The sequence below is a fragment of the Diabrotica virgifera genome, chromosome 4 (assembly GCF_917563875.1).
Source record: "Diabrotica virgifera virgifera chromosome 4, PGI_DIABVI_V3a".
Classification (NCBI taxonomy): domain Eukaryota; kingdom Metazoa; phylum Arthropoda; class Insecta; order Coleoptera; family Chrysomelidae; genus Diabrotica; species Diabrotica virgifera.
The window spans coordinates 147,586,177-147,600,881 of NC_065446.1; positions in this window are offsets into that span (position 1 = coordinate 147,586,177).

Here is a 14,705-nt window from a genome sequence, read left to right on the forward strand (position 1 = left end):
AAAATAACGCACAGAAAATAAAGAAAGAATCTCAATAAGAAGAAAAGAACAAAACCCATTAGAATGGGCTCTTGGAATATTAGAACCATGCTGGCAGCAGGTAAGATGCAAGAAATAGCTCTTGAAATGAAAAAATACCAACTAGAAATCCTAGCTGTACAGGAAATACGATGGAAGAAAGAAGGAAAAATTGAGAAGAAAAACTTTAGCATGTATTATTCGGGAGAAAACAAACAGGGAACGAATGGTACGGCATTTATGGTGAACAAAAAAATGAGGGAAAAACTGATACAATTCAAAGCAGTTAATGAAAGGATATCTTACATAAGAAAATAAACAAGCCCACATCTCGATAGTCAATTGCTATGCACCCACCGAAGAAGCAAACCGAGAAGATAAAACAGAATTCTAAGACATCCTGGAAGAAACCTGTGAAAATATTCCGAGGAATGACATATTAATAATATTGGGTGATTTCAATGCAAAGATCGGAAAGGAGGACTATAATCGTAATGTAGCTGGCAAAGAAACCATTCATGAAACTACGAATGATAATGGAGGAGAAATCTGCAACCTAGCAGCAGCAACAAATACATATATAGTTAGTACTGGGCATAAACATAAAAAAGAAAACAAAATAACATGGATGATACCAGGAAGAATGGATGGAAACCAAATAAATCATACTCTAATTTCGAAAAAGTGGACACAAATAGTACCAGACGTAAGGTCATATAGAGGGGCAAATGGAGGCACTGACCACATATTGTTGATAGCAAAACTTAAGATGAAAATAATCACAGCAAATAATCATAAGGAAGGAAAAAGGAGGAAATGGAATATAGCCAATCTGAAAACGCAAGAAACAAAGCAACAATATACAGAACAACTGGAACAGAAATTGGGTCAGTACGAGCACATAGAAATAGAAGGAGAATGGAAAAACATAAAGAACAGCATAATAGAGACAGCAGAACAAATAATAGGATTCCAAAAAAACAAAGAATCGAAAGAATGGTTTGATGAGGAATGTCACCAAAAAAGTCAACTGAAGCACCTCGCAAGAAACAAATGGCTACAAAGTGCCGAACAGGAACAACTGGACCAATATAGAAAAGAAAAACAAGAAGCATTAAAACTCTATAGAAGAAAGAAGAACACATGGATCTCTGAACAAATGCAAGAATTAGAAACGAATAATAAAGACAACAAGAAATTGTTCGAATAGATAAAACAACAACACAGTACCAAAAAATCTGTCACAAAAATAAACAAAAAAGATTGGGAAAAACATTTCACGGACCTAGACAAAAACGACAATAAGGCATATTCAGAGGATGAGGATATAAGAGATAACAGAGATGAAGAGGAAGTCGCACCTACTTATTAGGAATTCATGGAGGTATTAAAACAACTAAAAGTAAACAAAACGCCAGGGCCAGATGAAATCAACAACGAACTGATCATCAACGGCGGAGAGGAGCTCACGAAGCGAATGCACAAGTTAATGGTTACAATTTGGAAGGACGAAAGCATGCCCATAGAATGGAAAAACGGACACATCGCACCAATCTTTAAGAAAGGAGATCCAACTAAGTGCTGCAACTACAGACCAATTATGCTACTAAATACAACGTATAAGATATTTACCACAATTATAAGAAACCGACTAAATCAATACACAGAAAAAATTATAGGACCATGTCAACAGGGTTTTAGAACAATAGATCAAAGGAAGATCAACAATAGATGCAATACACGTACTGACACAAACAATTGAAAAAAGCTATGAACATGACATAGAATTACACATACTATTCATCGACTTCCAACAGGCCTTCAACAGTATATACAGACAACAATTATTAAAAGAAATGAAAAAAATGGAGATACCGGCAAAATTAATAAGACTAACTAGAATGACAATAAAAGACTCAACAGCAAAAGTTAAAACAAATGAGGGCGATACAAATGACATCAAAATAGAACTTGAAGTAAGACAAGGAGACAGTCTGTCAACGACAAACGACACTATTTAATATCGCTCTAGAAGGAGTAATTAGGGACACAGGGCTGAAAAAGACAATTATTCAAAGCTCAACACAGATCATAGGATATGCAGATGAACTGGGACTGGTAGCACGAGATAAAAAAAGACTAGAAGAGGCACTTTTAACCCTGGTAAGAGAAGCAAAGACGAGAGAACTAATAATCAATCAGAATAAAACAAAATATCTTATAAGCACACGAGACAATGTAAACAGAATAGCAGAAATAAAGATAGGTGAAAATACATTCCAGAGATTAGATTGCTTCAAATACCTGGGGGTGATGGTGGACGGCAAAAACGGAAGGAGTATAGAGATAAACGACAGAATTAAAGCAGGTAATAGAGTATATTGGAAATATCACCAACTACTCAAGGACAAAAACCTGAGCAAAAAAAACAAAATCAAAAATATACACAGCAGCAATCAGATCAGTGATAGCCTATGGAACAGAAGTAATGTGCCTTACGAAAAAAGACGAAGAAAAGTTAAAAATAATTGAGAGAAAAATTATAAGGATACATGGCCCAGTAAAGACAGAAACAGGGGAATATTGAAAGCTGATGAACCATGAAATAATAAATATAAATAAAGGAGAAGATATAGTAAAATTCATTAAAGCACAAAGCCTCAGATGGTTTGGGCACACACAAAGAAGAGGGGTAGAAGAACTGATCAGGAAGATAATGAACTGGAAACCAGTAAAAAATAGACCAAGAGGAAGACCAAAAATTAGATGGGAAGATCAACTGCTAGACGATATATCAAAGATGGAAATTGCAAACTGGAGAGAAAAGATTCAGGACCGGAGAGAGTGGAAGAAGATAGTAGAGAGGACAAAAAAACATCACAACCTATGAACTAAGACCTAAAGGAAAAGCGGACTAATTTACCGCGTGAAATGGATTAAAAGAGCTCATATTTGATCGAACTATACTCTAACAAGAGTGAACGGTCCATATAATAATTCCAGGTATGTACCTGTATAAATTACCCTCCTTGAAGTTGGTGTAAAAGGTATTCACCATTTATGTATTGTCTTTTGGAAGGATTACTAGAGAAAATCCAAATAAATTTTGAAAAAATGGCTGAAATCGCTGAAATTCTTGTAACAGATTCCGTAATGAGTGTACATGGGTGGTAAATGATTTTAAATTTCACTTAAAGAAAGTGCTAAAAAGTCTAAAACATTTATGGTACTGTTCTCCATCTGGTTTCCAGGCAACCTGTTATACCGACGGTTAGTTTTTTTAATATTTTGAGTAGTAACTATGTTGGTTATCAACAATTTGATGTCAAAAATGCACATTTTGCCATTTTTTGTCTACCAGTAAGAATAAAAACATTCAAAACAAAATTTAACATAACTGCATTATAGAGCATGTAAAACAATTTAAACAAGGTTTTGTAAATTTCGCTATACTTAATTGTTGCTTATAAAACTATAAATTAAGTCAGTTTAACGTTAATATAACTTATGTAAAAAATACAACTTATATCTCGATATTACGTGAAATAGCTCAAAGAAATGAGTAAAAATACACGGTTTTTATGACACTCAGTGTAACTACGTAACAATTGTTTTAGTTTCTATAGGGACGGAATAACAAAATTTATGTAAATCTGACCAATTTTTTCTCAATTTAATTATTTATTGACAATTTAAATGAAAAATAGCCGATTTTAAGAATTTTCGTCTATAAGTTACAATATTTTACCAAAAAACTGAAAAAAGAACCGATTAGTTTATTGAAATAGCCTTAAAATGAGTTGAAGTAAAATAGAATTGGAGCTTTGTTTATCAATAAACATTAACTATTCAAATTTATTTCTTACGTTTTAAGCTAACTACCTGAGGTACCCCTAAACCCTAAAAATGTCATCAAAACGACGATTTTGAAGCTCTTCCGACTGGATTAAAGAAGCTATTATCGATTCAAACAAAAGTTGTGTATTTTTAATTCTAAATTTCAACTATTTAATTAAAAATAAAGTGTTTCAGTTGAAAATTCAAAGTTGCTACACCCACCGCTTTCGCAGGCAGAATAAGAACCCTGCTATTGCATAAGTATATAGATTTTGAAAAACCATTCAAAAAGCATTCCAAAGTTTTTTCGATATGCCGTCTAGTTCTCGAGATATTTGACAATCGCCTTTCTGGACAGAGCCCTTAAATAATGTAAACATTCTTATTCAAGCTAGACATAAGCCGAGTGAGAGAGCTGACCGTGAAATTCATTTGCGATGTTTCCAAATTTACCGGATCTCGGGTTGTCTGCAAAATATATATTTACCATATACACAACGGATCGCGCGCGCTGCCCTCTACAGCGGATTTAGTGGAACCACTGCAATATAAAATTCACCAAAAGGGGTGCAAAATGAGGTCCAGACAAAAATCGATTTCCTTGTACCCTAACCATTGTTACATCGAGATGTCACTATATACACGTGAATACAAGGTGAGATCCAAAATCGGATCTCGCCTTGCAAAACGGATCTCATCTTGTATAGCTTATGATACAAACGGATCTCGCCTTGATATGAAGACATATATATATATATATATATATATATATATATATATATATATATATATATATATATATATATATATATATTTATATATATATATATATATATATATATATATATATATATATATATATATATATATATATATATATATATATATATATATATATATATATATATATATATATATATATATATATATATATATATATATATATATATGGATTCCGACTTTAGGAAGCCAAAAACGCTGTATCGCACCGGTCATACGAAGCCCGACACCTCCTTACGAAGCCCGGATTCGGGCTTCGTAATTATTTAATGTTATTTCCCCAAAAAACGTACTTTACACCATCTCTCGATATTTTAACCAAGCTCAGAACATGTAAATACGCTTGGGCTTCATATATATTCGGACAAATTTTAGAAATGCACCATAGGTAGCTCTGAAATCATGATTAACAATACGAAGCCCGGGCTGCTTATGCCTGGAATTATTATCAAAACATACACTCGTAGTTCATGGTATCTACCACCAGTTTGCGCTGCGAAAAAAAGTATATACTCTGTAGAAGTTCAGCAGCGTTAGGAAGCCCACATTGAGCTACCGATTATAAGAAGCCCTGAAGTTTGGCAACGTTTTTGCCTATTCCTCAAAGTACTATTAGGTTGTAAACATTTTTATTATTACCTGTCCATGCACATTTTTCGTATTTTTGGGTCGTTCATCGTCATTAATCTTGTGTACTAAGACTCCCGAGAACAGATTATGGTAATTCTTAGCATTACCTGTACACAGTAAGATACCGACAGAAAAAAGATTTAAAAATTGATTCGCCTAAGAATTATTGACTTTAATTGATACAATTAATACTTTGTATTACTAATTTACTATTTTAGTTTGTAATAAGCCACAAAATTTGCTACCAAATAGGAAATTAATATGACAAATTAAATTATTGTTTTTTTTTTTATTTAAAAAAGGAATGCCTCGACAACTAATGGCCATTGGCATGGTAGGTACGGTAATTTTTAACAGTTAGGTACCTAGTGTAATGTGTAGTGTGTGTGTGTGTGTGTGTGTGTGTGTGTGTGTGTGTGTGTGTGTGTGTGTGTGTGTGTGTGTGTGTGTGTGTGTGTGTGTGTGTGTGTGTGTCTGTGTGTTGAGTAAGTGTCTTGTTACTTTGCAAAGTTGACGTCATTGTCTTTGCAAAGAGACGCTAACTGTATCCGAACGTCTGCGGCCCCTCCGGTGAGTACCGATCCCACAAGGAGAGAAACTATTTTCATTTATTAATTTATAATAAATGAAACATTTCTGACCCTGGTGAGATTCGAACTCACAACCATTCGGATTTTTCGATCCAAAGGTGGCGCTCTTACCACTCAGTCAAGGACGGGGTTAAAGTTATTATTATTAAATATTACTTTATAAAATTAAAAATAGTCATTCTTATGAATTATGCGTATTATTCTGATTCTGATACGATGAACACTTGTTTGATGGGTCTGAGCCACACAATTGAGGGTTAGGCCACTGTTTCATTCGTATTTTTAGTATTTGTCAAGGCAACAATACATTATGTAGTGCCATCTTGCCAAATATAGAGCTAGATTGTGTAGACCACTGTTTTTTTTTTATTTATTTATTGACGGGATTACCCCATTAAAAGTTATACAATTAACAATAATAAGTTTACGAGCTAAATATGTACTAATAATACTTTAACATTATAATTAGATTAACATTTAATAATTATAATTAGATAACAAATATTAGAATAAGAATAGGTAGGTACTTGTAACCTTAGAACTAACAAAAAAAAATTAAATAAATACTATATTTAAATTATTTTTAAACATATTCAGAGATATATCAAAAATTTCAATGTGTTTGTCATATATAAGTTTACAGTAACGATCTTAGGTGAATTTTGGCCATAACTTGTGCGATGGAAAGGAATATAAAATGTTATAAAATCACCTCTTCGATTTCTAGTTTGTATATCAACATTAATACACTGTAATAGATCACAGCAATCTAAATTTCCATTTATTAAATTATACAAAAATACTAATCCTACTTGATTACGTCTATTTTCCAGTGTATTAAGTTTTAAACTGTTTTCTATTAATGAATAATCGTGATCTACAATAGTTTGACCTAACTTAAATGCACAGAACCTCAAAAATTTGTGTTGAATTTTTTCAACAGTCATATTATGAACTGCATGGTATGGAGACCATACTATAGAGCCATATTCAAGTTTAGATCGCACCAAAGAACAATAAACTCCTCTTACAGTGTCAACTGAAAAATTACTACAGTGTCTCAAAATAAATCCTAACATTTTTGAAGACTGAACTGTTATGTAATTAATGTGTTCAACAAAACTCAAACTCTCGTCAAAAATCACTCCTAAATCTTTAACTTTTGAAACATATTTCAGATCTTCATTATTTATTTTATATGAAGTATTGATCTTCCTATTACCTTTGAAAAAACTAATGTAACAGCATTTTGAGACATTTAGGTTGAGTTTGTTTACTGTACACCAATGTGTCAATCTATCCAGGTCTTCCTGCAGAAGGTGTTGGTCTAAAGGACTAGAAATTATCTTTGATATTTTAAAATCGTCAGCAAAAGCTAAAGCATCACTGTTTTCAAAGCAGTCGAAAATAGAATTCACAAACAGATCAAAGAAAATCGGTGAGCAGTGCCCACCCTGAGGAACGCCCGATGTAACTGCAATAGAGTTTGTAGGTCTGGATCCCGCGTATGAAAAAAAAGTTGATTAATAGCAAGCTGAAAATTTGTTAATAGCTTAAGAGTGTCTAGTCGGATAAACTTTGGTATATGGGAACACTGAAACAGGGGCAGTTTCAATTGTGGAACAGGTTAAAAATTTGGAACGGTCAGACCACGAAAACGGCGCATTTATTTTGTCCGACAGAACAGACTTAAACTCTCCGAACAGAGATTAAACTCTCATGCCAAAATCAGACTGCTATTTATCACCAAAAGGGCGTTATAATGAGTGGAACATGTAGAATATGTCAAATGACAGGAATTATGACAGGTGATAAATAGCAGTCTGATTTTTGCATGAGAGGTTAATCTCTGTTCGGAGAGTTTAAGTCTGTTCTGTCGGACAAAATAAATGTGCCGTTTTCGTGGTCTGACCGTTCCAAATTTTTAAGCTGTTCCACAATTAAAACTGCCCCTGTTCCAGTGTTCCCATATATCAAAGTTTGTCCGACTAGACACCCTTAAGCTATTAACAAATTTTCAGCTTGCTATTAATCAACTTTTTTTCATACGCGGGATCCAGGCCTATTGACAGAAAGGATCCAACCCTAACCTTCTGCTGGTGGCCAGACAGAAAACTCTTGACCCAGGTGACTGTGATTATGCCAAAACCAATATCGATGAGTCTCTTAAGGAAAATGCTATGGTCAACTCGATCAAAAGCTTTAGAAAAGTCTGTATACACTGTATCAATTTGTTTAAAGTCTTCCATAGCATTTATTAATCTATTCTGATATAAAACTAAATTGGTAATAGTAGATCGACCCGAAAAAAACCCATGCTGATTCTTATTTATTAAATTTCGACAAAACCAACTTAACTGACCACAAATCAAGCTGTCAAAAAGTTTGGGAATAGATGACTGTATGCAAACACTTCTATAGTTCTTAACATTGCTTTTATCTCCGTTCTTGTAAATAGGCATAATATAACTATTTTTCCAGTAATCAGGAAAAACAGATGTTGTTAGGGACAAATTATATAAAACATGCAATGGTTTTGTAAGAGTACAGATACACCTTTTAAGTAGAATATTGGGTATTCCATCAGGACCTAATGTGGTTTTACTAGGTAAACGCAAAACTTTATTATAAATTTCTTGTATAGAAATGTCTGCAAAGTCGATATTTTGTGAACAATTTACAGGTAAAACTAAACTATCCACAGAACTATTTTGGTCTCCAGGAGTGTAGACTGTCTGAAAGTATTCCTTAAAAAGGTTCACAATGTCTTGGCCATTTTCTGCCAACTCTTCATTATACTGCATTGAGTGAGGTAGTGAGTGATTAGACTTTAGGTCGCGCACATACTTCCAAAAGTACCTAGGATTAGTTTTGAACTCATTATTTACATGAGATATATACTGAGACCAACATACTTCTCTGACTCGTTTGCATTCTGTACGTAGTTGACAAAATCTTAGGTAATCTGAATGTAATTGTGATTTACTGTAAGTTTTATGCATTTTTCTCTTTTGAGATGTTATGTATCGCAATTCTGGTGAAAACCATTTAGGAAAACTGCTAGATATATATTTTTTCAAAGGTACAAAAAGAGCAATTCCCATAGCCAGGATTTCATAAAAATTGTTAACTGAATCATTAATATTATTTGAGAAACATTGTTCCCACCGTACACTTGCTAAAAAATTATTAAGACCAAAATAGTTTGCATTCTTAAAATCATAGTAAAAATCATGTATATATAAGGTACTAGAGTCTTGATTGTTAGAAAATAGGTTTAAAGTACATTCGTAACTAAAATGGTGCAAACTATCAGCAAAAATAAAATCCTTAGATTTACTAAGTTGTACATTTTTGTCATTTGTAAACAACAGATCCAAATATATATTCCTACTATTGGGTATTTCATTTAATTGATACAGTTGCAAAAAACCAAATTGTTGAGCAAGTCCTACTGCATTCGATGTACCAGGACACTCTACTCGAACTCCATAATCGTCATTAAACCACCTAGCATCTGGTAAGTTATAGTCACCAAATAAATATATTTTATTCAATGGAAACCTTTGCAAAATATTTTCAACTGCTTCACAATGTTTATTGTAATATATTTCAGGCATCTTAGGTGGAATATACAGACCTCCAATTATGAATTTTATACTTTTAAAATTACAAGAAATAAATAATTGCTCCACAGTTACCTGTTCTATATGGATTCTAGCAGAAGATATAGTTTTACGTACATAAACAAGAATGCCACCACCTCGTGATTTTTGACTAGTTAAACTTGATCTATCATTACGGTATATATTGTAATTTTGACATTCCAATTCACTATCCAAATAGTCACAGCACAGGTTGCTCTCAACTAATACTAAAATATCATAGGAGGAACTATTCACAGCCATTTTTAGAGCATCTAACTTAGTACGAAGTCCTCCCACATTTTGGTAGTAAGCTATCAATGGGGTATTTTCCTGATTTCTATGATTAATTCTTTTAGCTATAACCTTTGGTATCCCGTTTATATATTTAATCTGAAGATCAGGTTCACCATTGCTTATTCTGCGTTGCATTTCCTCCTTAGCTGACTTAAAAGCATTTTGTTGTAGCTTTGTTGAGTCATATGATATTTTAAATGATTCTAGACGTCTTTTGGAACGAAAAATGTGCTTGACAGTTTCAGAATTATTGCAAATTATCTTGATTGGTCTAGGTTTGTTGTTTCTTCCTTTCTGACCTACTCTGAGTACCTTAACAATATCTGGTACCTTGGTTTGATGCCCTACTTTCTCAAAAATCTGATGCACAATCTGAGTATCATGTCTAATCTTATCCTGAAAATCAATAGCAGAAGACTCGGGAACATCATATACCATAAGGTTGTTTGCCCTAATGGAGCGTTCATGGGCTTCACTTAAAATCAACTCGATGTTCGATGATACTGGAGAAGATTTGAGTTCCTGCAGTTCCCTTTTAAGACTGTTAACTTCATCTTGTAACTCACTCATTTTTCTTACTACCATTGGAGCCGATTTGAAGGCATCTCGGCACTCCAAGCATAGAAACATTAAAGTTCTTTTTTGAAGCACTACAGCCCTCATTTCAGATGCTGACATTCCAGAACATTCCTCTGTCAGATGAAAAGTCGTCCTACAGCAATCACAATATATATGCTTGTCTTGGGATGTTATCTCCAAGTTGCATTGTTTACAATCTGCAGGCATGGTTAACCTCACTTTTTGCTTTATGATTTTTTCCACTTAAACTGCTTAAAAACTAAGAATCCAATGTAACAACAACAAAATTTATCGCTGATCAACTACTAGACATCAACTCAGGTATTTAAAAACCTCTAATTTAATGTTTTTTTGAAAAACTGTTCAAGAAAAAATAAACAAAACAACTCGCAAACATAACCTTGGAATCAATGCTGTTGAACCATATATCCAATTTTTCTGCTTTTATTGATGTATTAATTTAAAAATGCTCAATTTGTGGACTGTGCCACTGTTGCTCTGAGCGCCTCATTTAATACAAATACAAAATATTTAATACAAATGCATATAGATTTTCCTTTCGGAAAAAATCAAACAATATAGATGTTTTTTAATTTCATTAAGGGGATGGGTACGTAGTTTCTGCTGAAATGCTACTCAAATGAAATTCATTTTTTTTTTCGAATTCTGAGAAAACTAATAAGTATTTTTGAAAATTTTAAACTCAGAATAAGAGATTACGTTATTAGCGAGGGCCGAAAGTCCCTGAGAACTTCTATAATGTTTATTTTAATAAGTTACAGGGCTAAAAAACTAAAAGAAAATTTAGTGTGACTTTTAATTTCAAAATATCTCATTCAAAATAAACTTTTTATTTATTGTAAGAGACTTTCGGCCCTCGGTAATAATTTAGTCTTTCATTTTGCGTTTAAATTTTTCAAAAATATTTATTGTTTTTTTTCAGGATTTGAAAAAAAATGAACACAATGTCCGTGGTAATATTTTCCAAATCTTTGTCAGTAGTAAATAGAATATTGCCGCATATTGTCAGTCAGACAGTGACAATTTTAAATATTTGACCTGGCATTGGGAATATTTTCAGTTGTTGATTAAATAATATTGATAATGTCTTTGATAAATAATTGATTTAAGACGTGAACTTAATAAAAAGTTATTTATTGTTTATTATTTATGGAAGATCCAAAGCAGAGAATACACCAGGATATATTCAGTGATCCAAGTATTGTGTTGTTACAGATGTTCAAAATTGTAAGCGTTTCATAGTAACAATATATTATTAAAAAATCACTTTATCATTTTATCACTTTTCCTTTTTTCTCGATTGATTATTAGCTTTTGTTGTACAGTAGATAAATTATTACTGAATACATAGGTAGTGAAAAAATTATCAGTAGTAATTGCACAAGAGCTCTGAAATTATCGAATTTTTCCCGAGTGACAGTTTGACAGTATTAATTTCACGACCCGAAGGGGAGTGAAATTACGTCAGTCGTGAAATTACGTCAAGTGGCACGAGGGAAACAATTCGATAATAATTTCAGAGATCGAGCTGCAATTTGCTGCGATTATTTCATGAATGAAACTGTTTAAAACCAAAATTTTATTGTAATTTATTTATGTAAGTACAAATTAGTACAATTAAACACACAGTTGGTATAAATATTTGACGATTGAAAGTCATCACTTTTATAAGTTTTAAAACAGTAATTGTCATTAATGTCACTGAATGTATTTTTTCACAGCAACGAAGGGCATCTGACGTAATATACTTGACGATGGGATATTATCAAAAATGATCAATTTAATTTGTATTTCTGTAGCTTTCTATTGTTCGGAAATATAAAATAATCATATTAATTAACTGAATTAACAATTAAGGCAATTAATTATACTAGTAAAAGTTATCCAAGAACATTCAAAAGCCATCTTTACAGTTAATGATGAAATTGTCAAGTAAAGTTTACATATCCATACCAGTGACAATTTTACTACACGTAATTTGCCGTGTAAAGACAGACAAAGTAGGGATAGCCTTAAAATATTTGCGAATTATGTACCGATGGCCCTAAGAAATGTTTAATAAACAACATATTAAAAAGTTCTACTCTAGAAATGGGCACTTAATTTTTTATTAAACAAATGAACTGCGAAATTAGATGTTTCTTTAAATAACCCCGAAAATATAAATTTTAGAAAAAAACTGACTTGACTATTGAAAAATTCAGACTATTGAAAAAAACCCAAATATAAGATTAAAATTTTTATAAAATTAAATCTGTAGCTTCTATAATTTTTTATTTATAACGCTAAAGTCACCCTTCTCACAAACATTGGCGCACTGTAAACAAGCGAAGTGCACTGCTGAGTTATTTCAGTGTATTTCTCTAATTAATGGATCAAATAAAATTTTACAAATTGGACAAGAAAGAAGGAAATTAAGAGAAGGAACAAGAAAGGATAGCTTAATTGGAAAGAAGAACAATTAAGCTATCTTATGGTTATAATAAAAAGAAATAAAATGTATGGGCATAAGTACGGTGTGGGCTGAATTTTGTTTAAACATTATTTAAAAATGTGTAACTAATAAAATTTTTCTTATAAAGCTCTCAAATTTGCACAACTTACCTTTCAAACATCTTACTAAACAATGTTTCATTCAAAAAAATGCCAAAAATTTAATTCAAATGATATGACGCAAAAATGCAATTTTTGAAAACTTTTACGTAAGTTTTAAGTAAAAACAGTTTACAGAATTACCAGCACTTTAAAACGGTATTACTCAAGTTTGAAAAGGTTTTTTACAATTTTATAGGTGATTTTTTAAAGTATTTGATGTATTTTTTAAAATTTACTCAATAATTTTATTTTAGAAATGAAACTATGAAACTATGAATGAAACTATTCCTTTTTGACAAAAACTAAGAAAGATAACAAAAATGTACCTAATACAAAAACCGAAAATTACCAACTAAAAAATTGTTTATAAAAAGTGATCAAAAATGTTTTCTCTAAAACTTACCTAAAATAAATTTAATAATAAGCTTGAACAATAATACATTTTCAACAAAAAAATATTTTTAGCTCTTAAACATTATGTCTGCGTAACTTCGAACCTATTAATAACTTTTTTATTACCAGTTTTACGAAAAAAGCTATTCTTTATAAAATACTTTGCATCGTATATGATCTCGGGCGTATACTAGTTCGCTCCGGCGGTCAGATTTTTATACCCCACAGAAAAGGGGCATAGGTAAGTTCGCTCCGGCCATATATTTCTTTGAAAAGATAGTTTTTTTTTTTTCTTTTTTGGCATGGGCTGTCGCCACTCAGCCAGTCACAATAAGTATATATTAAAAACTAAAAACTTTTGAAAAATATAAAACAACACAAAAATAAGAAAGATAAAGAAACGTTACCGTAAAGGTGGTTGTTAATATTGTAATTATTGTATTCAGGAGTTAAGGTAGGAATAAGACAGGGTCACTTGCTTCTTCTCGTCTAGGGACCCTTCAAGACATTTCGTTTAGACATAACTAGACTAGGTCGCGGATAGGAGGTAAATACATATGGGATAAAACAAAGGTAAATAATCATGTGTGGATAATGCTTAAAGGTTGATTTTACTTTTACAAATAAATTCCATTAAACAGTCATATATTTTTTTCTTATTTAGAGAAAGTAGGTAACATAAATTATGAGGTGGAAATATATTATATTTTAATAAATTTTCAATTAGTTTATTAGTTTGTTGAGTATACTTTGAGCACTCAAAAAATATATGATTTAAGTCTCCCTCTTTTTGACAGTCTAGACATAGATTTGAAGATAAAATGTTAATTTTCGCCAAATGAAAAGGATAACAGGCGTGCCCAAATTTTATTCTAATAATGGAAGTTATATATCTGCGGGGAACCGAATAATTTTTAAACCAGTACTCAGTAGGCACTTTAGGTTGAATCATCGCATATTGTGAGGAACTATGTTTGCTAGATTCGTTCCATGTTCGTCTCCATTGTTCGTTAACTTCATTTTTAACAATTGCACATATATCTGGATTAGAAGGTTTATGTCCGGTTAACGATCCATGTGTGATGGCTTTTTTTGCTAATAAATCAACATGTTCATTACAGGTGATACTTATGTGTGCTTTAACCCATAGGAAATGCACTTCTCTTCGTTTTTTTATAGATTTCATAAAGTATTTTTTAAATTTGGAAGATATAGTTGTTTAAATTATGACTTGGAAATATTATTGTCTGAATAGCTGTCAGTACGGAAAGTGAGTCAGAAACAATTACTGTAGACTTATTTTCTGTATTCATAAAATATA